Source organism: Protopterus annectens, chromosome 15.part0, assembly GCF_019279795.1.
Source record: "Protopterus annectens isolate FY-2018-M chromosome 15.part0, PAN1.0, whole genome shotgun sequence".
Classification (NCBI taxonomy): domain Eukaryota; kingdom Metazoa; phylum Chordata; order Ceratodontiformes; family Protopteridae; genus Protopterus; species Protopterus annectens.
Window position 1 is genome coordinate 643,615,943 of NC_056749.1, and position 25,939 is coordinate 643,641,881.

The 25,939-nt window shown below is 37.4% G+C and overlaps 2 long non-coding RNA genes across 2 annotated transcripts in view; one reads left to right on the top strand and one right to left on the bottom strand.

Annotated features, from left to right (window-relative positions):
- LOC122789972 overlaps positions 1-25,939 on the top strand; it is an 843,188-nt gene that overhangs the window by 599,016 nt on the left and 218,233 nt on the right. The gene's annotated exons all lie outside the window — the stretch shown is intronic.
- Positions 4,886-25,939, bottom strand: part of LOC122789973 — a 67,071-nt gene continuing 46,017 nt past the window's right edge. Inside the window, exons 2-3 of the long non-coding RNA XR_006362896.1 lie at positions 24,961-25,062; positions 4,886-4,954 (exon numbers count right to left, since the gene is read on the bottom strand). This is a non-coding gene — a long non-coding RNA (uncharacterized LOC122789973). The remainder of the gene's footprint in view (positions 4,955-24,960; positions 25,063-25,939) is intronic.

Genomic DNA, 25,939 nt, shown 5'->3' on the forward strand with positions numbered 1-25,939 from the left:
CTAGATATTATGGTTTCAAAGTTTGTAGTTAATTTTTCATGAAAAATGCATGCTAATGCAAAACGTTTTCCATTAATGAATAGACATAGTGTATTCAGCCCATGGGCAGCATTAACATATTTGCTTATTTACAAAAAATAAACAACAGAGATAGAAGGCCCAGGGTACTAGTGCAGGAAAGATCCAACTTAGCATCATCAAAGTGACGAGCATAATGATGCAAAGACAGGAAGTACTAACCTCATATGTCTATGGACAGCCAAAGTTTGCCGGCAGGAAAACAAAACAACAGGATATCCAGTAATTTGTATTTGCAGAGAAGGAAGCCAGCCTCTCATCCCAGAAGAGAGAGAAATACTGCAGGTATGTGCAAAAATAGTTGTACAAGATCTTTAAGCTCCCTTAAGCATGAAAAGTCGGTACTTTTCCGTTAAACCCCTACCACGTGTTTTGGGACCCAGACTGACGTATCTCACCTTGTTTCTTTCCCAGTGGCCTCAGATCGACACCACACTTTGTCTTTACCAAACCTTGGACTCTTACTTCTCTTTGACTGTCCTCCCATTTGTACTACATGTCCGTGGCCATTTTTGGCCTTATTCCCATCCACACAGCTTTGGATAGCACCACGCTTCATTTTTCACAGACCTTGTGGTCTGACTTGTTTCCCACTGCCCTTCCTACTACATCTGTGTGGGTGATATTTTTCTCTCGATTTAGGACTAAACTTTGTTTTTCAGAGATATTGTAGTCTTACCCTGCCTCTTCCTGTGTTTTTGTGCATCACTGTTTTGGAAGGAGGTTTCAGGGATGACAGTGACCTACATTGAGATCAAGAAATCACCTGCAGAGATGCAGTGCACAGAGGAGGATAGTTGCAAACAAATAAGACCACAAGGTCTGTGGAAAAACAAACCAGGGGATTGATGATATTTCTGACTGTGGGACGACCGTCAATGCCAAATGCTTACATCTGAGAAACTGAGTGGCCCAATCTAAGAGTTCTTCCCCAGAAATCAGGGGCCGCACGACACTGCTGATGCACGGCTAAGTGAATTCAGTCCAGGAGTCTGAAAGATGTACACATTTCACTGATAAATAAGATGAATCAAGTACTCCTCAATTATGCTCTCTTGGTTGTGTTCTAAAAAGACTTAGATGGGCCTTCCTTGTTGCAGTACATCATTCAATGGTTTGTTTTTGGGAAGAAGTAAACATTTCTTTAGCTAAAGTATCCTCCTTCACCTCATTGGTTTTCCTACCAGGTGTGTCAAGCTGCTGTCTCATCTGTGACAATGAAGCTGGCTTGTCTCACTACAGATAGCTTGCAGTCCCGGAGACATAATGTATTTATGGTCTCAGTGAGATGGAGGAAAGCCAGGCCTGCAAACACTTTGCTCTGTAGGCTTTTCCATGGAAAAGACTCAAATATAATGGCCAAGTACAATTTATAAACCAGAGAGAAAAATTCCTGAAGAAAATAAAGTAATAAACAGGCTGAGATATGCCAGTCTGGGTCCCAAACGCTTGGTAAGGGTTTAACGGAAAAGTACCGAAAATTCACACACTGTAGAGGAAAGAGAAAAAGCATGTTTCCATTCCTGGACCTGATTGCAAAAGACTTGCTCTCAGTATGAGTGACTTAATTCGATGAAAGTTTGTCCTAATTCCAAAAGTGACATACTCTAATGTAAGGCCTATGTATAAAGTAGGCTTTCACTGGAAACTTCTGACTTAATCAGAATACTTAACAATATCATAAAAACTTTGCGCATTCAGATGTTTGTCATTGGTGAAATTCATAAATGAGGGATCATTTGTTTTGTTGCCCCACATTAATAGCACAATATACAGCAGGACACATTATCATTGTAAATCTATGGAAGTTGTTTACATCGCTGTATGTACAGATTTCTCAGCATTCTATGTAGGTATGAACACTTGTAAATTATCTGTTATCTAGGATCTGGGAGAATGTATATTCAGTTAAAAACAAGGATGTTGCAAATGCATGATATAAACACAATTTGTGTTGTGTTGGAAAAAAATATATTTTTATTATTTGTTATTAATCACAAAACTTGTGATTATCGAGGTGATAATTATAAGAATGAGTTGGAAACAATGTATTTGGGGACTAACAAGTTTCCTGGTTTAAATGGTATTATTAATATTAAATGTTTTTGTAATGAAAGAGAACTGGTTAAAAATAAAATGAAAATAGATATTTTTATAACTTATTAGTTTTATTATTGTAAATAGATAAATGTTATTATAAAACACAATCTTATAATGGTAATTGTTTGTCATGTGATTAGTTAACTGAATCCTGTTCAATATAAAACTAATTTTTGTTGATGAGGTCTGGGTATTTATTAGATAAAAGTGCTTAATAAATTTGGTTAAATTCATTGACTGCAAGTGTTTTTTTGTTGTTGTTGTTGTTTGAGTTGCACAGTTCATGTAAAGACGTTTTGGTACTGTTATAATATGACTGATATTATATACCAGTCATGTTATAACAGTTTTAATATTGCATATATTCCACATGAACCATTTGCATACTTAATCTGTTATACTTTTAATTTAATAAAATGTATAATGTCACCATCATTTATCTTTGTATAGTATCACTGTAGAACAATTACATGTTTATATATACATAGATGTCATAAGAACTATCTATGCGATTTACCTTTGTAAATATTTTGTTCTGTTATGAGTATCTTAAATGCATCACCTGGTGCTTTTCTTCCTGAGCCTCCTCTGAAAATGTGCTTTGCCCAGTTAGACAGTCAACAAAGACATATAAGTAATAAATACATTAATATGTGCATTTTATACCATTATTGTTGCTGTATGTATCCCTTTCTCTCTCTGCCACATGGCCTGGCAAGTGGATGAAAAGGGTCTTGTACCAATCTATTCTCCCAAGTAACATACAGTAAATAAATAAAAAAATACTACCCTCAAAATGATGGGCGACATGACTGTTTTAATAAAATTTTCAAGTCTAGATTAGGGAAAGCTGTAGAAGTAGATGACAGAAAAAAGGAACAGCTGCTCCATGCCTTATATGGATTAACACCATTTGACCTGCTGCATGGCAGATATCCCTGAGGCTTGACTTATCTAACACAAGAGGTATGGGAGGAAGAAAACAAATCTCTTAAAAGTGTGATAAGGGATTTTTTAAACCTGGATGACAAATTAAGACCTGTAATGTCTATGGTGAGAGAAGATATGGAAAGAGCACAGAAAACACAGTAGAGATCATAGAACAGGAACACTCATCACAGAGAATTTAAGCCAGGAGAAAAAGTAGCTGTATTAGTATCCAATGATGAAAATAAGTTCCTTGCAAGTAAATGAAGTGAGTAATAAAGTGAAACAATGAGGGAATGGAATACAAACAGTTATGTTATATATATGATCTTAAACCTTGGACAGAAAATTACATTCCTGCTGTATATATACTTGCAGCAGAAGTAAAGGCCCCCATCTCTCCAAAGCATACCTTAAATTCAAAACAGGAGGAGACATTATCAATATCTCAGACACAAATGGTGCAGGAATACATACTCAGGAATAAGGACATATTATCTGAGCTGTCTGGTAGAACCAGTTTAATCCAGCACAACACAGAAACTGCAGCTAGTGAAAAAAGTGCATTGAAGCCATGCTGGAGAAGTCAAGGAAGCAGTGTAGAAAATGTTTACAGTTTGGGTCATAGAACAATCCCAGGGTGAGAAGGTTTATCCCAGACTATTGCTTCTGAAACCCGACAGGACCATAAGCTTTTGTACTGATGTCAAAATTTGAACAGTGTATCAAAATTTGATTCCTATCCTATGCCATGCATGGACAAAAAGTTTGACAAATTTAGATTTCTATCTACTTTGTACTGAACCAAAAGCTATTGTCAAATGTAAATTAGCAACAGAAGCAAAGAAAAATGCTACATTCTCTAGACGCGATGGACCCTTCCATAATACAGTCCTGACTTTTGATGTCCACAGAGCAGCTGCAACATCACAGAGGCTAATGAACAAAATTCTTAAACCCCCTTTCCAGTATGCGGCAGCCTACATGGATAATGGAATATTTTTGGTGGTCTGGGGAAGCCATCACCCTAGATTTCAGGCTGCCATGGATTCTATACATCAAGCTGGCCTAAATGCAAATCCAGACATGTTCGAGTTAGGCATGGCAAAGGTTTACTGCTTAGGCTATATAATCATCTGAGGAACAGTAAAATCACAAACTGATAAAGCTGAAATAATACACAGTTGTTCCATATCAACCACTGAGAATAAAGGCAAGGCTTTCCTAGTCCTGACAAAATATAATGAAATATATTCTGAACTTTGCTACATGAACCTTTAATGCCTTAATCAGGGGTAAGGCTCCTTTGAGAACTATGTGGTTGGATAAAGAAGAATGAACCTTCAGACAAAAGAAGCCCACATTGTATCTAGAGCCTATGCTGATAAACCTCAACTGCTCCAAACAGTAACTGGTGTTCACTGGCACCTCCAAAGTAGGCACAGGTGCTGTACTGTTTTAGATGGCAGAGAGGCATGAACATCCACTATGTTGCCACAGAATAACTTATAGGAAATGCACTTTTCAGGGAAACATACCTAATGATAGCAAGAAAAGAGATATACACATGAATGGAACTGAACTCATTCCATTGTTACCGATAATGTTCATACCAGTATACTCACACGAAACACTCATAGGAATTGTTTCTGAAAACTACATTTCTTGGGAAAGCAACCAATTAATTGACTATATTTGATTATAATATATTAATTATATTGATATAATTATATACGAATACATGAAAAGAGGAATACACCCATATGGAATTGACCCATACCTTTGGTACTGATATTCTGTAGAAGAGTTCACTAGCATGGCACACCCTAGGAGCACAAATGGAAGGTTTCTGAAAAATACATTTCAAGATGATGTTAGAACAGTGCAGATGAGTGAAAGATGCACATTGTAAAAAACATACAACCATCAGGTGATTAAAACATTCCTGTATTGACAATGTATACATCACTGTGAAACTGTTACATGCACATTTGTTTATCATATTTTGTATTTCCTTTATATGTGATTAGTACGTGATACATATTGTTTTGCAGATGGATACAAGATAGACATCAATGGATTTGAACCCCTGCCAACCTAACAGATATTCCCTAGACTGGTACTTTAGCAAGTGAAGCCCCGGAAAAACTTTCAGTGAAACTGTCAGAAAAGAACTTTCAGTGAAACTGTCAGAAAACAAACATGTCAAAGGTATATTAGAACAGTGTTGAAGACTGAAAAATGATCATTGTTAAATGACTTATGGCCATCAGGGGATTACAACCCTCCATGTAGTATATTGATAATGTACACATCTTTTCATGGCTCAAGCATGTCATGGAATCTTTTGCAGTGAAGGTATTAACTTCACCACATTTCAGTTCTGCTTGCTGGTGTACATCAACTGTCAGCTCAGTCACACAAAGGGTGCAAATATTTTAGGACATAATCATAGGATTTTTCTCAATTGTTGCCATAGGATGAGAAGTGCCATTTCTCTGTGGATATATATGAGCATCACAGTTGCTCTCTGCCAAATTTCAAGTAATGTATGACTACAGAAAGATTATTTTTGTTCTTTTATAAGCCCGTTTTAGGCATGTGTGTGCTGAACTAATGCATGTTTAACAACATTAATAGTCAAAAAGAGTATAGTGCAATGAAGAGAAAGGGCAGCAAGCAGAGGAGACAACAGAAGGTTAGGAGATAAGGACTGAGGTGGTTGTATAAGACAGATAAACATCAATGGATCTGAACCCATTCCTTTCATCATCATCATCATCTTCTTTCGGCTGTTCCTGTTAGGGGTCACCACAGCTGATCACCTGTTTCCATTTCTTCCTGTCCTCTGCATCTTGCTCTGTCACACCAACCACCTGCATGTCCTCTCTCACCACATCCATAAACCTTATTTTAGGCCTTCCTCTTTTCCTGTTACCTGGTAGCTTCATCCTTAGCATCTTTTTCTCAATATACTCAGCATCCCTCCTCAGCACATGTCCAAACCAATGTAATCTTGCCTCTCTGGCTTTGTCTCCAAACCTTCCAACCTGGGCTGACCCTCTAAGATACTTATTCCTAATCCTGTCCACCCTCGTCACACCCAGTGCAAATCTTAACATCTTTAATTCTGCCAGATCCAGCTCAAACTCCTGCCTTTTTGTCAATGCCACTGTCTCCAACCCAAATAACATAGCTGGTATCACTACCCTCTTGTAGACCTTCCCTTTCACTCTTACAGTTACTCGTCTATCACAAATCACTCCTCACACTCTTCTCCACCCACTCCATCCTGCCTGTACTCTCTTCTTCACCTCTCTTCCACACTCACAGTTACTCTGAACTATTGACCCCAAGTATTTAAACTCATCCACCTTTGCCACCTCTACTCCTTACATCCTCACCTTTCCTCTATCCTCCCTCTCATTCACACACATATATTCTGTCTTAGTCCTGCTGACCTTCATTCCTCTTCTCTCTAGAGCATATCTCCATCTCTCCATGGTGTCCTCCACCTGTTCCCTACTCTCACTACAGATCACAATATCATCTTCAAACATCATAGTCTATGGGGTCGCCTGTCTGATCTCGTCTGTCAACCTGTCCATCATCATTGCAAATAAGAAAGGGCTCAGAGCTGATCCTTGATGTAACCCCACCTCCACCTTAAACGCATCTGTCACTCCCACCGCAGAACTCACCGCTGTCAGACTACCCTTGTACATATCCTGTACCACTTGTACATACTTCTCTGACACTCCTGACTTCCTCTTACAATACCACAACTCCTCTCTAGGCACCCTGTCATATGCTTTCTCTAAGTCTACAAAAACACAATGCAACTCCTTCTGACACTCTCTGTACTTCTCCATCAACACTCTCAGAGCAAACATTGCATCTGTAGTGCTGTTTCCCATTCCTTTCATACTGGTATGATACAAAGCAGTGGATGTATCATAAAACACATATCAGGAAAATGTTGCGCATTGGCAGAGTGATTGCATGATGAAAAAAGGGATTCAAGGGATTGTAATCAAAGTTTTCATTGTTGCACAGCAGTGGATTAACATGGGCAGCAAATGAAGATGTCAGACTATAAGGCATAATTAAGAAGACACTTATTAGGGATATAAAGCAGATTTGCTAAGTGGATACCAGTCAGTGTAAAACAGCATATAACCAACACAAAAGTCGAACTCCTCACCCAATACACTTACATGTAAGAAATAGTTAGTTGAGTACACTGATCCAATGGAATAGTTAGAAAAAAGCTGTGCAGTTAACTTTATGGAACATTTGCCTGCTGATGCACACCCATGCTTAGCTCATTTATGCAACTAATGGCAATATTCCAAGTTTTTTTTTTTATCATATTTACCATAGGAATAGAAGTGGTATTTCTCTGTGGATATATAAAACCTTCTGTGCCACCTGCCACACAATGCATGACCACAGAAATTTGAGTTGTTTTAAAAACCCTTTGCGGGCATGTGTGCATTGTGCTAATCTATGTTTTTTAACAGGTTGAATGTTAGAAATTGGAGTATGGGACTGCGAGGAAAAGGGAAAGCACACAGAGAGTACAGCACAAGATGAGCTAACAAGGAATGAGCTGGATGCAGGAGGGTTAGGAGCATATCTCAGCTTCTTAACGCAGCAATACTAGATGACTCCATACTTCTACCTTTAAGTGCCAGACATCCTAATAGAATGGCTGTAATGATGATGATAAGCATGCTTCATCTGAGGGAGAAGGAACATCTGATAAGAACACAAGATGAATATGCCTGCATGGATTTGAACCCATGCCTGTATCACTTATGTTCTTCAAAAAAGAAATTTAGCCAGGTCTGCTATAGATTCAACCCTAGGGAAAGTATTTATGAGTCCCTTAATTTATTTGTCAATGACTCTAAATATAAAGCAGATAATAAAGGGGAAAGGTAAAGAGGATGACCATGCCTTGTTCCTCTGTTCAAACATAACATATCAGAGATGAATCCTCCCACTTTAATTATTGTTGTTGCTGCTTCATATATCCCCCTAATTAACTTTATTACTGTTTCAGGGAATGGAAATGTTTCCAATTGCCCTCCTTATAAAATCACTGCTTACTCTGTCAAATGTTTTATGTACATCAAGACCCACTAACAAAAGAGGTATCTTATATTCAGCTTCCCTCTGGATCATCATTGTTCAATTAATGTTGTCAGATGTTTGCCTTACCTCCAAAAAAACACACTGATCCAGATCTATTAATTTCTGGCATCACCTTTATTTATTTGTCTTTGTTCATTTGTCAATTCTATTTACATTTATATATAGAAACAGTAGTTACATTTATACATTCTAAGATTTTACAGAGATGGAACATATTAAAGAGAAAGAACAACTTAGTGGATTGTACAGGCAGCAGTTATGTCTAAAAATTGTTTTGTCATTTCAGTGAGAGGTTGAGTATATTTTTTTAAGGAGATTATTTGGAGAGGATTATATAGTGAACACATAGTCTTAACCTTTAGATGAGCATGTGCAGGAGCATGATTGGTTAAGATGTTGTTTAAGCCATGGTATAAAATTACTCAGTTTGTTGGAGAGTTTTATTTGTGTGGGGATACTATTCCAGAGTTTAGCAATGCACTGGGAGTAGCAACATTGTTTGACTTATTTGTAAGTTATAAGAATTTTTTTTACTAGAGTGGGGTTCCTTGATGAACAGTAAGTCAGTAATAAGTAATGTAGTGCCAGGAATTTTTCCGGATGATGAATGAGTTTGTGTGCTGCAGTTAGTTGTAACTATGTTAGGTAGTTGTGTAGTTCAAGCCAGTTTAACTGTTTTAAGCTGTTAAAGTGGTGGGTCCTAGGGTTCCTATTATATAATCGAAGACGCAATCCTTCAAATGCATCTTGACTGAACCTGAAAACACGGAACAGCAAAATAGTGAAAGGGCATATAAGCAATTTCTTTCCCTGGGAAAGAAATTGCTTGGCCTCATCCGTTACTTTGCCGTTTTCCTCACTGTATTGTGATCTTGGAGTTGATATATTTAAGTAGGGGGGTGTAGGAGGCATAGACTCCCACATCGTGGGGTGTGGGGGAGAAGCCCTCCACTTTATGTAATGTTTTAAAGTTTTTATTTTTATTTTTTTTTTGTGGAACAGCGATTTTTTTTTCCCTGGGAAAAAAAATCGCTGTTCTGAGTGTTTCACTTACATGGTGTCAATAAATCAGCATTCACTGATTTAATATAGACCTGGGTCCAATGAGGGAGACTGGTGGTAAATTTAGCTAATTTATTGTAGCAGGAGGCAAGTTTCTTTCTTTGAGTACTGTTTAAGTTTGTTAGGATAGCAGGGGCATATAAGACAGTCGGCAATAATAAGGTGGTGGCTAGAATATTTCTTACAGTATCTGTAAAAAATCCAGTGATCCTATAAGGGGAGCCAAGTTTCTGGTGAGTAGACTTAATGGTGTGCAGTATATGCTTCTCATATTTGAGACTGTCATCTATTATAACACCTAGAAGTTTACTGTGAGTTATAGTTTCAATGACAGTATTTTTTGCTGACTTTTTGGTAAAAAATGCTTTTGATTTTGGCAAACTTTTGAGGTAAAAAGCATTAACTTAGTTGTCTTTGGCTTGAATAGGAGGTTTGATACTTTGAGCCAGGTTTCTACAAAGGAGAAATATTTTTGGGCAACGTCTTGGAGCTTATTTATTGTATTCCTTTGCCATTCTTCTAGTTAGTATAGACATAAATATTTTATAATTATGGCTTAAAATTTAAATGGGTCTCTGTGAAGCTGGTCTTTACTGTCATTAGGTAATATAGCCACCACAGTTTTCTTTCAAGATGCTGGTGCTTCCCCTCCTTTTAAAATACTGTTTAACAAATTCTTCCAGACATTTATCACTTTCTTTCCCCCCTAAGTTCCAAACTTTCACAGGAAAACCACCTATTCCTTGAGAATATCCTGAGGATTGATTATAAATCACATTTGTATCTCATCTGCTCCTATCTGAATTGTTAGTTGTTGAGCTTCATCTACCTCTAACCTTAGTCGAATTAAGTCTTCCATAAATATTTCCATTGTGCTCTTTCTTTATTTCCATATTTCCCTGTGCTATACAAATTTTCATAACATTTTGTGATGTATCTCTAATATATTTGTAGGGTCTCTGGTTACTTTTCTTGTTATAGGCTCCCTATGTTTGGTGACATCTCTTTTTATTTTCTGTTACCTAAGTTGTGTTAAAAGTTTTTGTGCTCTGGAGTTATTATCAAAAATAGTTGCTTACCAGCAGCCTTTCAAAAGTCATGCATATTATCCAAATACTCTCTTATTTTCTCCTTAGTACTCTGCATTTGTGCCTCTTCTTGTTCTGTGAGATTCCCTTATTCTGCAGTACTTTAACCTTTGCCAACAGCTCTAAGTAATTCCTGTAACTTCTTAACCATGCCTCTTTCTATTTTATTTTTGCCCTATTATTAAACTCCATGGACCAGATTCAATAAAGCATACACTAAGTGTAGATGATATGTATTTAAGAACATCCCTACTACTTTTTTTGTGCTTTCTAGTCACTCAGAAAGATTACACCACGTGTACGTGTAGTGCATACTTTGTGGTAACCTTAAAATTGAAATGGGTCTTTGTGAATCTGGTCTTTACTGTCATTAGGTAATATAGCCACCACAGTTTTCTTTCAAGATGCCAGTATTTAAAGCTGCAAGAATATCATTAGGAAAACTAAAATTAGAAGGAAGAAGGTGTGCGTTATGTCTGTGTTGTCTGTTCACTCAAAGCAGTGTTACTTTAGTGTAGGTGTATTGAATCCCGGGGCATTTCTATTTTATAGTAAAAAATGAAGGATATGCAATGGAGGACAAGCCAGAAGGCAATCCTAATTAAACAAACAACGCCGACTTAAAAGCACCAAGTAATATTTATTAAAAATCAAAACAGAACAGAAGCTTTCGGATTATAACCATTCCTCAGTGTTAGCATTCTTTAAACAATATCCCAGTTTAAAAAAATCTGTAATAAACACGTGATAATAGCCAGCCCCTAAAAAGTTCCTACCAGTTAACATTTAATACAATACAAATATGAAATATTAACATAAAATAGAAATAAAGTCTAATGTAGTTGCATCTGTTTCTTAACCAGCACTGGTTTTATGCTGGCAGCACTATTCAGACAGGGTTTAAGATCAGCCCCTAACCTAATAATCCAGTTATACTCCATACACTCGAAGATATTTTTTAAATCCCCCACTCTAATGTGTTTATGTTCTACATGAGTGCCCTAAACTTGAACATACGACCGGGGGTCAGTATCCAAAATATGCTTACATACAGCATTTATATGTATATTCCTACATATATCGGATTTATGTTCAACAATACGCACCCTAAATTTGCAGCTACATTTCCCAACATAGAAACAGGGGCATTTTACACAAGTTGCTAAATATAAAATGTGAGTGGTACTACATGTGGCATAAGAGTCAAAGTTATAAGTTCTCTTGGTGCATGGATGAATAAATACATCACTTCTGGAAGCAACAATGTCACTACAACAGCTGAAATTTAGGCAGGGAAAAGTTCCAGCCTTAGTGCTCATTCTGCTACTAGTAGTTCTAAAATCTTTGTAGCACAAACTTCTTTTCAAATTTCTGCAGTTCTTATAGGTGAACCTAGGTCTGTCACCTAATAACCTCTGTAAATCAGGCATAGCTTTTAAAATATCCCAATTCTTATTAATTATGGTTTTAAAATCTTGAGTTCTGACATTAAACTTAGTGATGCAGTTAATTCCATCATGCTCTTCAGCATCATTAGTACTCTGATGTTGGCAGGTCATCCCGTGAAAAAATGGTTCAGTTGCAGTACCCTGACTGTTAAAAACCTCATTCATAATATCCCCTATAATTATTGGGTTACAGCCCCTTTCCTGAAATTTATTAGCCATTTGTTGCATCTGCTCCCAACATGTCTGGTCATCTGTGTTAAGTCTACCGACCCTAATAAACTGGCCCTTCATGACCCCATTAAACACATGTGGGGCATGCATTCTTTCAATATGTACATAACAATTAGTATGCACTTCTTTCCTATAGACACTGGTCCTCACTGAACCAGATCCTTAGTTATTTTCATACCCAAAAAAGTAATACTTTCTAACGAACAAGTCATCTTAAAGTATAAAAAGCCTGTTGTGTTGTTTAAATATCTAACATATTCATTAAGGCTTTACTCATCCCCTTTCCAAATTAAGAAACCCACAAATCTCTTCTAGATTAAATTATTACTACTTAAATCATTCTTATCGCTGTATACAAACTCACATTCCCACTGATTGAGAACTAAATTTGCATAGGTGTTAACTATGGGAGTACCCATAGTAACACCAGCAACCTGCAAATATGGATGATTATTAAAAATAAAAACATTCTTAGTCAAAACAACATCTGATAGCTGGCAAATATTTTCATCTTCCCTAGCCTGCATCCCTACAGTAACACAAAGAAAATCACAAATGGCATTAATGCCATACTCATTTCGTATTACTGTGAACAGTGTATTTATGTTTAGAGTAGCAAGTAGAACATCAACCTCAGGATTGGTAACGTGCCATTCATAAAGCTTGTTTAAAAGATTACCCGCATCTTTCACAAAACTTCAACAATGATCAAGATATTTGCTTAAAATAGTGTGTAAGTAAATCAAAATAGGTTCAGTGACCCATCCCCTTCCTGAGATGATAGGTCTCATAAGGGGATGGGGGAAAGATTTATGTACTTTCGGCAAACCATACAATTATGGTATTACTGGACATGACACTAAAAAAATTAAATAAATCAATAGCGATGTCTTTGTCCACTTGCATCTCATAAACCAACATATTTACATCCATAATATATTTCTTTATATCTAAAAATGTAATTTTCTTAAAAGTATTATCAGATAAAAAGGCAAGCATGGAAGCATTCTGTGTGTCCTTGTTCATTATTATGATAGTGCCGCCTTTGTCAGCTTCTTTAATAATTAAATCATGATTAGATTCCAATTGCTTGAGTGTGTCATTCTCTTCTACCGATAAATTATACATCTTAGTCCTAATCTTAGTACTATAAAATTCTCTAAGGTCACGTTCACATACATCATAAAAAGCAGACACTATGCGGCTATTATTGGGAATAAATACACTTGACTTTTTACATATCTGTATGTCTATTCTTTGCACATCTTTAAAAATTAACTTTAAATCAAGAGCCCTAGTAAAAATCTTCAAATAAGTAAGTGCATCAACAATAGTATCAGCTGAACTGGGATAAATGTCAAACCCTTTTTGAGCAACGTAATCTGTGATACGGTTAGTTCAAAGTTCAATAAATTCACAATACTTTCTGAAGTACCTATTTTTGTAAAGCCAATTTGCCTGTTGAAGAGGGACTGCTGAACTTCCTTGTCATCCCATGTTTTGCTTCTCTTTGTGTGGAACTGCCCTTCAAATGATTGCGAGGTCTCATCTCAATTTTCTCCAATAGATTGAGATGTATTCTTCCTGCTGGTACCAAACAACCCCTCCCCCAACACATGATTCTGAGTAGGCTCATTCTTCATTGTTTTCCGTGAACCATTAGTACAAATAGTTTGTAGAGACAAATAATCAACCCGATTGGTTGTATCAGTATTTAAGGGATGTTGATTGGATATGCCTGTAGCCAATAGAGGTTGTGCAACATTTGCTGAAAAAGGAGGCAGAGTATCATGCTGAAGTTGTGAATAGGACTCTGAAGGAGCGATTTTATTCACTGTTAAGATGGATTGCAGTTGTTGATTGGTGGAAACATTGCTATCTTTTGTATCCTCAGAGATGTATCAAGCTCATACATGGCACCTCTAGATATAGTTTGTACAAAGGATGTTTATTAACTTTTGGCCACGAAAAGATGTGGCCTGATTTAAAGTCATTAATGTCCCTTGTTTAATTTACTCTCTTTAGTTAGTTCATGGCTTGTATCCAAATTATGCAATCTATCATCCGCTGATAGATATATAGCAAATCATTAAACACAGGCATGGCCACAAGTTCACATTCAAGTTTCCCAATCTCCTCGATTAAATCTGCTTCAATCTTGGTAAATAATTCATTCATTAAAATCATGTAGTGAGGCCACAGTTTTAAATTAAACTGTTGCCACTTACTTACATTTCTATTTGATTCCACTTACTAGCTATAACTTCTGAATATATTTCTTTCTTTCCTAATAACTCTTGAATAATTTCCACTACCCATTCTTTAAATTCCTCTATTTCTACCAGGTAAGTGGATAAGTTACTAATTTTACTTCATTACCCTCTATTTTATCTTGTTTTTATTGGTGCATGATCTAAAATAGTTACTGGATGTGTGTCGAAGCTTTAAATTAAATGCACATGTTCCTAAGATGTATAATTTCTGTTTAGTCTAGCCCAATTATTGTACCTTGGGAAATAATTTGTTAAGTCTCTCTGAGTTCCTCCTACTGAATTTACATCTTATATACCAAATATTTTCATAACTTTCTTCAGAAATCTACCCTTTTTGCTGTATTTTCCATTCTAGGTCTGCTGGTATATCCTCCCTATTGTAAATCAAGTTCCAGTTTCCCTCCTATAAGTAACATTCCCTGCTGAAAGCTGATTACTTCTCCCAAACTTTTCTTAACCTCCATAAAAGCTGTTTTTGGTAGAATATAAATACATGCTGGCATAAACATCCTTTGTTACCTATAGTATCTTACAACCACAAATTAACCATTATTGTCATTTTTTCCTTTGTTAACACTATTGGAGCACTTTTAGCAATTCATATAATTACTCCCCTTTACTTTGACCCTTATATTCTGCTGAATATCCATCTCAAAATCATTTCTATGTCAGATTCACATGCTCATTTCTTTCCAAATATGTCTCCTACAGCATTACTATTTGCACTCTGCATTTTTTAATGTAACTCAATACCCTTGCCTTTTTTGCCTATGGATAACATTGCCTTTATGATAACAAGCTATTCATCCCAACTATTATAATTGTCATTTTTGAATATGTATTTCCAACATTTGTGTTATATGCACACACTAATGTTTGGTAGGCTGATCTTTTATGCAGTTTTTCTTCTCATCTCCATTTGAACATATGTCACATTTTTCAACGATCAAACAAAAAGCTAAATACATTTTCAGAACACTCCATCCCCAGTTATCTTAGAACAAACATACAAAACAATGTACATTTTTAAAAACATGAAGGTTAACACTCCAGATAGGAACAATTGCCCCAAATCAACAGCTGCACCCACAGCCTTCACCTAACCTAAAGCATGTGCTACACCCTGTGTTCATACTGACTGCTGTCTGTTTTTTCATATCCCTATTCCCCTCCCAGATGTGAAAAAAAGCTTGTGGGCTTTCATTTAACATTAACTTGTAGCTTAAGGAAAAAGTGCACTGGATATCTTTAAATAAAACTAAATTATACACTGTTACATTAAATGCATTAAAGTATTAAGGCTGCTAGAGAGGTTGCTATCTCTTATTTACTTCTCATAATTTCAAACTTTTTCACTGAACTGCTTGCCGTAGTACCTTGAATTTTTGCATTTCCCTCAACAAAGAATGCTGAAATCTTCTAAGAGTTAATTGAATGTGACCAGCCAAAAGTGTCTTTTTCCTCCACAACATTTCTTGCCTGCAGTACTCAAAGTTAAATTATTAGGTTTTGCTTTCATTATGTCATCTCCTTTCAGAAAAATAAGACAATATATTCTTCTTTTCAAATCCTTTTTTAAAAAGAACAACCTGTATCTTACTTGTTTGAAAGGAGGGGGTGATATCTTCTTCTTCTTTCAGCTTTTCCCGGTTAGGGGTCACCACAGTGGATCAACTGTCCGCTCATGATTGGCAGTGGAGTTTTATGGTGTTGAGTTGCCAGCCTGGCACCCAACCTTCCACAGAAGGCACACACATGCACACACTCATGCCTAGGGCCAATTTAGAGTGTCCAATCCACCTACAGAATGTCTTTGGGATGTGGGAGGAAACTGGAGCACCCAGAGGAAACCCACGCGACCACAGGGAGGACATGCAGACTCCGCACAGAAGGCACACCAGCCGAGAATTGAACCGGAGAACCTCTTGCTGTGAGGCAGCAACAAAAGGAGGGGGTGATATAATATCTCTTATTTACTTACCATAAATTCAGACTTTATTTTTCATTCTAAAACTTTATTCATGAGTAATATTAACATTAAACTTGCTTTTGCCCAGCCTTTCTTCTCTGGTTATACTATGAAGCCTATATTTCTTACAACTAAAAAGTACTTGTTTACTTTAATATCATTATCAGATGCATCATTACTGAAAAGAGTCCTGCGTGCCACATTTAAAATATCCCTGATTATACACTACACAAAACAGCTTTACTAACTATAACATGGAATTTATATCAAAGATTTTTTTTTTTTGCAAATACTAATAGGAAATAAAAATGCTTTATTTACGTTTCCCTTTTAGTGCCTTCTTAACATTAATGACAAAGTGGAGTATATGCTTTACAGTTCACCCACACATTTCACAAAGTCAGCAAAGTCCATTTTTTTCTTGGCCACTTTTTCTTGCAAAATCATATTTCACAAATGTGACTCAAGCTTTATAATCTCGTATTTATTCACTAATTGTCAGTGTTGTTGATCTTCTTCCAGTTCATCTTCATCTGTCAACACCAGACTCTGGTTTAGTTTCAAGGTACTCCTGATTCCTCCAGTCAACAACTGTGATTTATTTTCCAACTCTCAAGCACTTTCCTTTGTAACACTGGAAAAGGTTTCACTTAGAAAGTGTTTATATGAGCTTTATTGTCTGGAGAATGAGAAGCAGAGTCCCTTCTATTTGCTGTCTCATGTTTTGTTGGACAAACTTTTTTATTTCCTTCTTAGTCTGTTCTCCATCAAAAATTCCTTTGATCTTCCAAGAAAAAAAATATTCTGAAGACAGCTGAATACAGCATCTTGAGTTTCACACTTACTTCATGACATTCCTTGACTTTTTTGATAAATGTGCTTCGTTTTTGCCTGGTGCACAGTGAATAATCATTTTTCAGAAACTCTCTTGCATCTAATGTTTAATATTTTTTCCTTCCTCCTCAGTTTTTTTCAGGATCAACTCTTTCTGCTGGTATGATTGCATCTCTGCTGTATTATGGCCAGGTTTTGAGGATATAATGGATGTGCCCTTCAATTATCAATTCTTGGTGTTAAATACCAGTCCAGTTGTTTATTTGTGCTTTCATAAAATTAATACAGTCTGTTCCTTCCAGTTCCTATGGTATAGCAGGAAATCCCAGGTATTCTCTGTGTGCTCTGTCATTAACATCTATTACTTTTTGAAGCAGCTCTTTTTGAGAAATCTCATAGTCATCAGCTTTTTCTTCATTGTAGCCTCTGATTTTTGCACTTTTATCAGTTCATCTGAATAGCTAGTAAAAGCTTATTCTACCTTTTCCAGACTTTTGAGTTAATATATTCCTTCAGTGTTTAATTTATTTTAATCATCTCGGTACACTTGATTTATTTTTCCACTAAATTACTGGAAGACAGCTCTTGTGCCAAAGCTGAAACTTGAACTGCTTTTTGTTGAACAGCTGCAGGATTCTTCCCAGCCAACATTTTCTCTTCACCTTTTTCTGTGTGATTTTCTTTTAGGTTCTCTAAATTTCTTCTTTGCAGGTATTTAGGAAGTGTACTTACTAGCTAGTAACTGAAATTTCCTCAAACTGACACTATTACTAGCTGTTATTTCTCAACTTATTTTTTCACATTGGAGAGCTGAAATTAAGCTGATGATCAGTGTGCATCCATCTGGAAAGCCCCCCATCCTTAGAGAAGATATTGGAAAAACACACTTCAGGGTACTGGAACATATAACAGCAAAGAAAGTGACATACACCTAGACAGATCTGAACCTATTTCTGTATCATATTCTCTGAGCCACAGCATTATCCAAGTATACCACTGAAAGCTGTAAAAAATTTGCAGATGAATGGATATAATGTATAATGAAAACATAGTATTGCAAAATAATATTCCAATTATGTCTTTTTGGTTTACATAAAGAAAAGGGATAGGCTAAGGATAAACAATTGGAACATCACCTGCTCACTGGGGGGAGTCAGATGGATTTTTTTATGTCTCTCCCCCAACCTGGCTTATTTATCTTCGTTATTGCTTCTAGCAATTTATATATAGCACTTTTTATTGCCTGCTGCATACTTCTTACTGTATTTTATTGCTATTAGCTAATCTGCATGGTTAAATTAAAATTGTCTGCCTTACAGGGCCTGAGAAATAAGTTTTTACTGTCACACTGTTTGTAAAGCTTTATAGCTAGTTTCACTGTGTGAAAGGTATTAATGGGAAATTGTCTGTACTTGTTAAGCACATATTTGTTTGTTCTGATTTCCTGCCAAGGAATGCATCATATAACTGATTTGTTTGCAGTTAAAAGCATTCTGTAGAGTCTTCTTGCTCCTTTATCTGTTTAAAAACTTTCATTTTGTGGCTCACTGCTGTTCTTCTGCTGTGATAAACATTTCTGTAGTGTTTACTGTCTAAAAGAGTGTAGGCTAGTAGGTTTAGTATTGTACCCAACCCTCCCTACCTGCCGGTGTCTTGCTGTTATACTTGGTGGCTTTGCAGTTGCCAGCCCCTACTGTAAATTTGATCTGGGACATTCCTCCCAGTCTAGTATCATTAGCTCATTCTACCTGATACAGAGAGAACATCTGAGAAGGCCAACCCACTTAGTTTATTTCCTTCTGTTCCTCCTTTCTCCCTTTCTTAAGTAAAAAAAAATTGCTTGAACCTCCTTGTGTTCTGACTGTGCTTCTCAAACATTTTGAAAATATAAAGTATATTTTAGTGCATTTATTAAGACTGTATTTGCCGTAATATTGCTACAACTCAAGTGCTCTAGGTTGCACTATATCTGAATTGTTTTAATGTGTTTTAGCTGATTTTCTGCATATATAGACTTTTCTGTATGTGTAGACTAGATACTTATTCTACTGTATTACTACCTCTTAAATTGTTTTTCAGTTGTGCACTTGCCTTGCTTCATTTAAAAAGTTTTAAATTGCTAATTTTGTAGAGTTTTAATTGCATTTACTGTTTAGGGCTACACACTCAAGTGCGTTAGCATTTACTGTGTTTATTTACTGTATTATTGCATTGTTTAACTTGCCTTAACCAAAAAAATATATATATATTATCTTGTTTGCTTGTTTCCCACCTTTCCTAGCTAGTATAGTCCAGATCCCAGGCTTTGCTGGTTTCAGGACTTTATTTTCTGTGCTCAGAGCTATCCAGACCTTGCTGTGGTAGAGGGAAGTCCTACTGCTTACCAGCAGGACTGGTGAGCACTGTACTGCATATCTAACGCTAGAGAAGTGGTTTCCAGTTCTGAAATTGTAATTTTATTAGCCATTTTGGGCTGATTTTTATCCCTTTCAACTTTCTGGCTTAAAAATGCATGTGTTTGCCTATTTTTTACATCGTGCAGCAGTGGGGGCTATGGTTAAACTATTCCAGGTGCCAGAAAGTCTTCTCTTCAAATTTTCACTTAGAACTAGCTGGTGTCTCAGTAGTAGCACTAAAATCTGAACCCCTGTGACTAGCACTTGCTTTAGCACCTGTTGGAAAGCACTAGGAAGTCTTAAACTGATACAAGCACTCAACTCTCCTTGTTAATAAGGAGAAATTAACTGTAGGCATTAAACAGCCTATAACTGCAAAGTACATTGCAAAGTTAAAGGAAAACAGCTCTTGTACTTTACAAATAAAGCACCTAAACAGGCATGTCCAAGGGTCAGCTTCCAGTGATTTCTCTTGTCCATCTGGTGAATCTGGGCATACTGGGGCAATGCAACAACTGCCTCATGTACACAGACAACCCTGTCCTCCTACCACCCAACACTACAACCTGTGAGAGATGCACTTAGATAGCCAAACTGGAAGCAAAGCTCTCTCCAGCCAAGATTGTGTAGACAGTCAAGAGGAGAAGGTTAACACCTGCACTACACCTCAAGCAACACATAGCCCTTCAAAACCCACACATAGCAACACTAAACCCACATATGCAGAGGCCCTTAACATTAACCTGCCAAAGCAACAACCTCTCCGACCTGAAGCTGAAACACAAACACCAGTCACAACCAAAGTGACACATATCTCACACCAGTGTACCACCCAACAACAGTCCCTAAGGCAAGACAACGTACCCAACATTTTAGTCATAGGTGACTGTATAGTCAGGCACACTGATGTCCCACTCACCAGGCTGAACAAGGAGAAAATTACAGTCAGCTGCCTGTCAGGTGTCAGGATCCACCACATAACGCATGCACTCAAATCACTCCACAAGTACAAATACGACTCTTGTCATTTTCCATGTTGGAATGAATGACTTGTGATGTACCTCCCTGGACTACATGAAAAGAGACATGGAAGAGCTCTTGGATCATGTGGCCCAGGCAGGTATGACACTAGTCCTGAGTAGCATCCTGCCTTCGCCCAGAATGATACCACAGTATAAGGACAAAATGACTGAGTTCAACAACTGGATAAGCTTTTGGTGTCATTCAAAGGGGATCCAGTATCTGTCTGCCTGGAACGACATGATCAACAAACCACGATGCTTTGCCAGAGATGGTCTGCATCTGTCACCCCTGGGATTCAGGTTACTGGCTAAAGTTCTTGCCACCCCTATAGTGCCTTTTTATGCAGGGTTCAAAGGACAAAACAACCACCGTAACAGATTCAAGCATGCAAAATCTGAAGGTAATGCTACTCAATGCTAGAAGTCTAAACCTCAAATTACACTCTCTCGAGGCACTCCTAAAAATGGAGAACATCGTTATCTGTGCAGTAACTGAGACCTGATTTAAGGCTCCAGACAGCACCCCTGCAATACCAGGCTACAACTCTTACCACACTTTTTGGCCACCAAACTAAGACCAAAACACTAAAGGTGGAGGAGTGTCCATATTCACCAAGGATATTTACACATCCAGGCAAGTTGCCCAACACAATGCATCTGAAATTCTCCAGGTGCAACTAACACTAGGTAAGACTGCAATCCAAATTGTAGCTTGCTACAGATCCCCCACCATGCCCCAAGATTCTCACTATACCTTTCTAAACATACTGGAAAATATTAAGATACCACCAAACACCCTAATACTGGGTGATTTCAACTACCCTGCCATTAACTGGGAAAACTACTCGAGTACCAACACCTTTTCCCCAACAGTTCTTGGAATTCATAAATTCCAACCAAACTAATCCATTGTAAAAAATTTCTCCAAAGCCAGCTTCATGCTACTCATGTCAGAAGTGACAAACTTCATGACACCCATGCAGACAGCAGCTGAAAATTCGACTGCTGAATCCTACACTAAGGCACTGTACAAGCACATCCACTAGTGCATGAATCATGCCATCCCAAATAGAACCAAGATGCTCTCCTCCAAAAAAAGGAAGCCAATCTGGTGGTTCCCTTCCCTGCCATAGACAAACTATATAACAGAAGGAAGACCCTTGCAGAAAAGAGGAAAATCCCAGGATACAAAAGCATCCTTACCAGCCTCAGTACGAAGCTGAGATCCCTCATAAAATCCTCCAAAGCTAGTTATGAAAATAAAATTGCCAAAGATTCCAAAGACAACCACAAGGCATTCTATAGTTATGTTAAGAATCTAAATGGCAATGCTCAGATCTGCTCTGAACTACATCAGAATGGCATTAAATATACTGATCCCAAGGATATTGCCAATATCCTGGCAGATCAGTTTAGTGCCAACTTCACCCCCCTCTCACCCCCTAAAGGGCCCATCTCAATACCAAAAGATTGCCAAATTTTGGTAATCACGGCCACACAGGTAGAAAATGCACTCTCCAAAGCTAAGAATACAGCATCCATTGGACCAGATGACATCCCGGGCTGTGTACTACATGAACTACAAAATGAGCTGGCACCTCACCTAAGTGTCATGTTTAATCATAGCCTCACCTCAGGCTTCATGCCCACTGCGTGGCGCACAGCTACAGTTATCCCACTCCACAAGGTGGGATCCCACCTTGGATCCCAGGAACTACCGTCCCATCAGTCTAATGAGCCTGATCTGTAAGGACATGGAACGCATTATCATGGAACTTATAAACAAAGACATTGGCAACCTTCAAACACTGGACCTTACCCAGTTTGGGATCACTAAGGGCCGATCTTGTCTCCTGAACCTGATTGACTTCTTTGAATCAGTCTCCAGGGCTGTGGATGAGGGTAAGGTGGTCCACACAGCCTATCTGGACCTCACCAAGGCCTTCAACACCATCCCCCACTCTGGAATCATAGATAAACTTACTAAGCTGGGCATAAATCCCTACATCACTCGATGGGTTGCCAACTGGCTTACTGACATAACCCAGACTGTAAAATCAGCCGACTCCAAATCCAGCTCTAGACAAGTGACAACTGGAGTACCTCAGGGTTCAGTTCAGGGACCACTCTTGTTTGGTATCTACTTCTCTGAAGTACAGGCCAACACTAAGGGACTCTGGATAACAAAGTTCGCAGATGACTGCAATCTGTGAGCCATTATTGTATCCCCAAATGATGTGGATATTCTACAAAAGCGCCTTACAGAAACAGATGTTTGGTGCCAGAGCCATGGGCTCAAGCTTAATGCCAAGAAATGTTTAGTTATCTCCTTTGGGAAAAAACATGTACCCATGAATTACCACATAGGTGGCAGTACACTAAACACCTAAAGTGTGATGAGAGACTTAGGGACACAGGTGGACAGTGGTCTCACCTTCAATAACCATATCGCCACAACAGTCAGGAAATCCTTCTGTGTGGGACACCTCATCACTAAGGGCTTTTCATCCAGAAAAAAGGAGGTCATTGTCCACTGTATTCAACCCTCATTAAACCCATTACAGAGTACAACTCCCTGTTTGGTATATACCTCACAAGACATCTGCAACAGTTGGAAAGGCCGCAGAAATACCTCACTAAAAGAATCACAGGTTTAAAGCAGATGCCCTATGCTGACTGTCTAAAAAAACTCCAGCTATACTCTGTGGCATATTGTCCACTCAGAGGCGATCTCTGCTAACATACAAGGCCATGTCAAACCCTGAGCTGTTGGACATGCTCCACTTAAAGAAATCCCAATCCCTCAGAGCCACATGCTCCAGGGATCGAAACCTTGTCATCACAATGAACAAAACATGCTGGAGGGATAGATTCCTGACCAAGAGACTCCCCATACTCTGGAATACACTGCCCATACATGTCAAGCAGAGCGCCTCATTAGCCCTCTTCAAAAGGGACCTTGACAATTGTATGGGAGATAGGAAATTCACACTGGGGATCATGTCAGTCGCACTGCTATACAGGAGTCCAGGGAAGTAAATACTGTGGGAAGAAATATCCAGGGAATTGTTATGGCTAGGCATGCATAGGCCCTAGGGTCGATAGCTTAGTACCAACCTATGAATCTATGAACGTTTATACAGAAGGAGTAAAGAACAGGATACAAATACTATGTTGGGAGCATATGCAAGGTTTGACAAGGAAGATATAAGTGGGGTGTTCAAAGATGGGCAGACCAATCAAGCAAGGAGGCAAGAGTGAGTGAGTGAGTGATGAAATTTGTGAAACTGAAGTTGTAGGGGATTAGGAATTGTATCAGGGTTTGCTACAAATAAGATACACTGTGGGCATATGGGGTTATCTTCTGAATAGTTACAAGGTGGGGAGCTGGAGTACCCTGAATTCTTCACAAGGTGCTTAAGGCCGTATAAAATATATAGAGGGGGATATTGGGGAAGGAATTGGAATAGCTCAAATTATTGTGAGGTATTATGGTTATGCATAATGAGAGAATGAATAGAAATGCAAAGACATTTTGTTATATTGCAGTAATACATAAACATTAGATATATGTGTGCAAACATGTATATATTAAATTGTATTGTTGGAAAGACTTTGTTAGATATACTGCAATATAAATAATAAAGTTACAAAGAATATTGGTGAATAGGATTATCACTTGTGCAATGAAGCTGGGAATAGCATCTAGTTAAGTCATTCAAAAAGTATTACTGTGGGTGTGGCCAAGATGCTGACAGGCTAGCAGCTTAGTTTCTCTGCTCTGCTATTTGAATTACATTTCTGATAGGAATTTTAAAGTTTATGATATTTTAAACTTCTCATTTTTGTGGAATTGACTACTTTTTGTGATTTTGGATGGTCTTATCTAGATTTTACATTTTCAGCTATTTTAATTACTGTCATTATTTCAAAAAAAGGTATTTGCTTACTTCTTCAGAATGAATTACTCAAAATCTAACTGTCAGGATTTGTTACTAAAGAGCAAACTACAATCAGTACTTACAAACATACAAGAACTATCAATAAAAATGGACAAAATGAATAATAAACTGAATAACTTCAAAGAAGAATCCACAAAACAAATGGAACAGGTACATGAAATAATAAACCAACAAAAAATCAGATTTTAGTATGGAATATGCCCTAAATTATATAGAAGCAAGGGTGTCAGAAGAACAACATAATGTATAATGTTTACTAAAATGAAATACAATACTGCTAAATAAAACAGATGACCTTGAAAATATATCTAGAAGAAATAATATCTGCGTTTATGGTTTACCTGAAGAAATAGAAGATGACAATATGGTTAATTTTCTTAAATCCTGACTCCCAAAGACTTTAAACTTACCTGAGACCTTGTCCTTTGGTATCAAAAGGGCACACAGGTCACTTGTGGCTTCTTCATCTTTGAAAAACAACAACCCGAGATCCATAATTGTAAGATTTTTTCCTGCCAGGACAAGGAGCAGGTATTAAAAACTGCCTGGACAAATTCACTGATTAAAATAGATGACAATATAATAAGGTTTGATAATGACTGCTCAACTTCAATAATATCAAAAATAAAAGAATTCCCTCCTTTGATAAAACAGCTGAAAAGAAACAGATTAAAGTGCATTTATTATTTCCAGCTAGACTTAAACTATTTCTTACAGATGACATTAAAATATTTGATACCCTGGAATTAGCTTTGTCCTTTCTAAAAGCAAACAAAATACTGCATTGGATAGAAGCTATGGACTGGAACAATAATTCTTTGAAGAGATATGCAGAAAAAATGGATGGAAATCTGAGAAGAAAAAGAAATTAAAGGACATATAAATATATGTACTTTATTTCTTGGTTTAATCTAAGCAATAATTCTAAAGTTGTTATTCATATGTATTTGCTACTGTCATCTTTCCTTCCGCAAAAGCTATTTCTGTTTTAAGCTGGAGGAAAAATTCAGATATGTACACATGTGCAATAAAAAAATGTTAAATTATTATTTAATTATTTCTTATATTCTAATTTACTTAGTGTGATACCCCTACACTAGCCCAGTAATCAAGGAGCCTCAATCCCCACCACTGGCAACAGTGAGGGACATACACAATGGGAGGATGACAAGTACACACACACAGTAAAGTACAGTTTCCCTGAAGAGCATACAGAGATCACAGTCAGTCTGGACCTGGTTTCTCTCTCTCTCTCTCCAAATCCCCAATAAAACTCCACAGCTATGGGGTTGAGATCTCAGCTGAGTGGTTAAGCCAAAACCTCCAGCACCCTCTCTGTCCAACCAGTGCTTTATGTTCCTGCCCAAGTAGCTGACACGCATATACTTT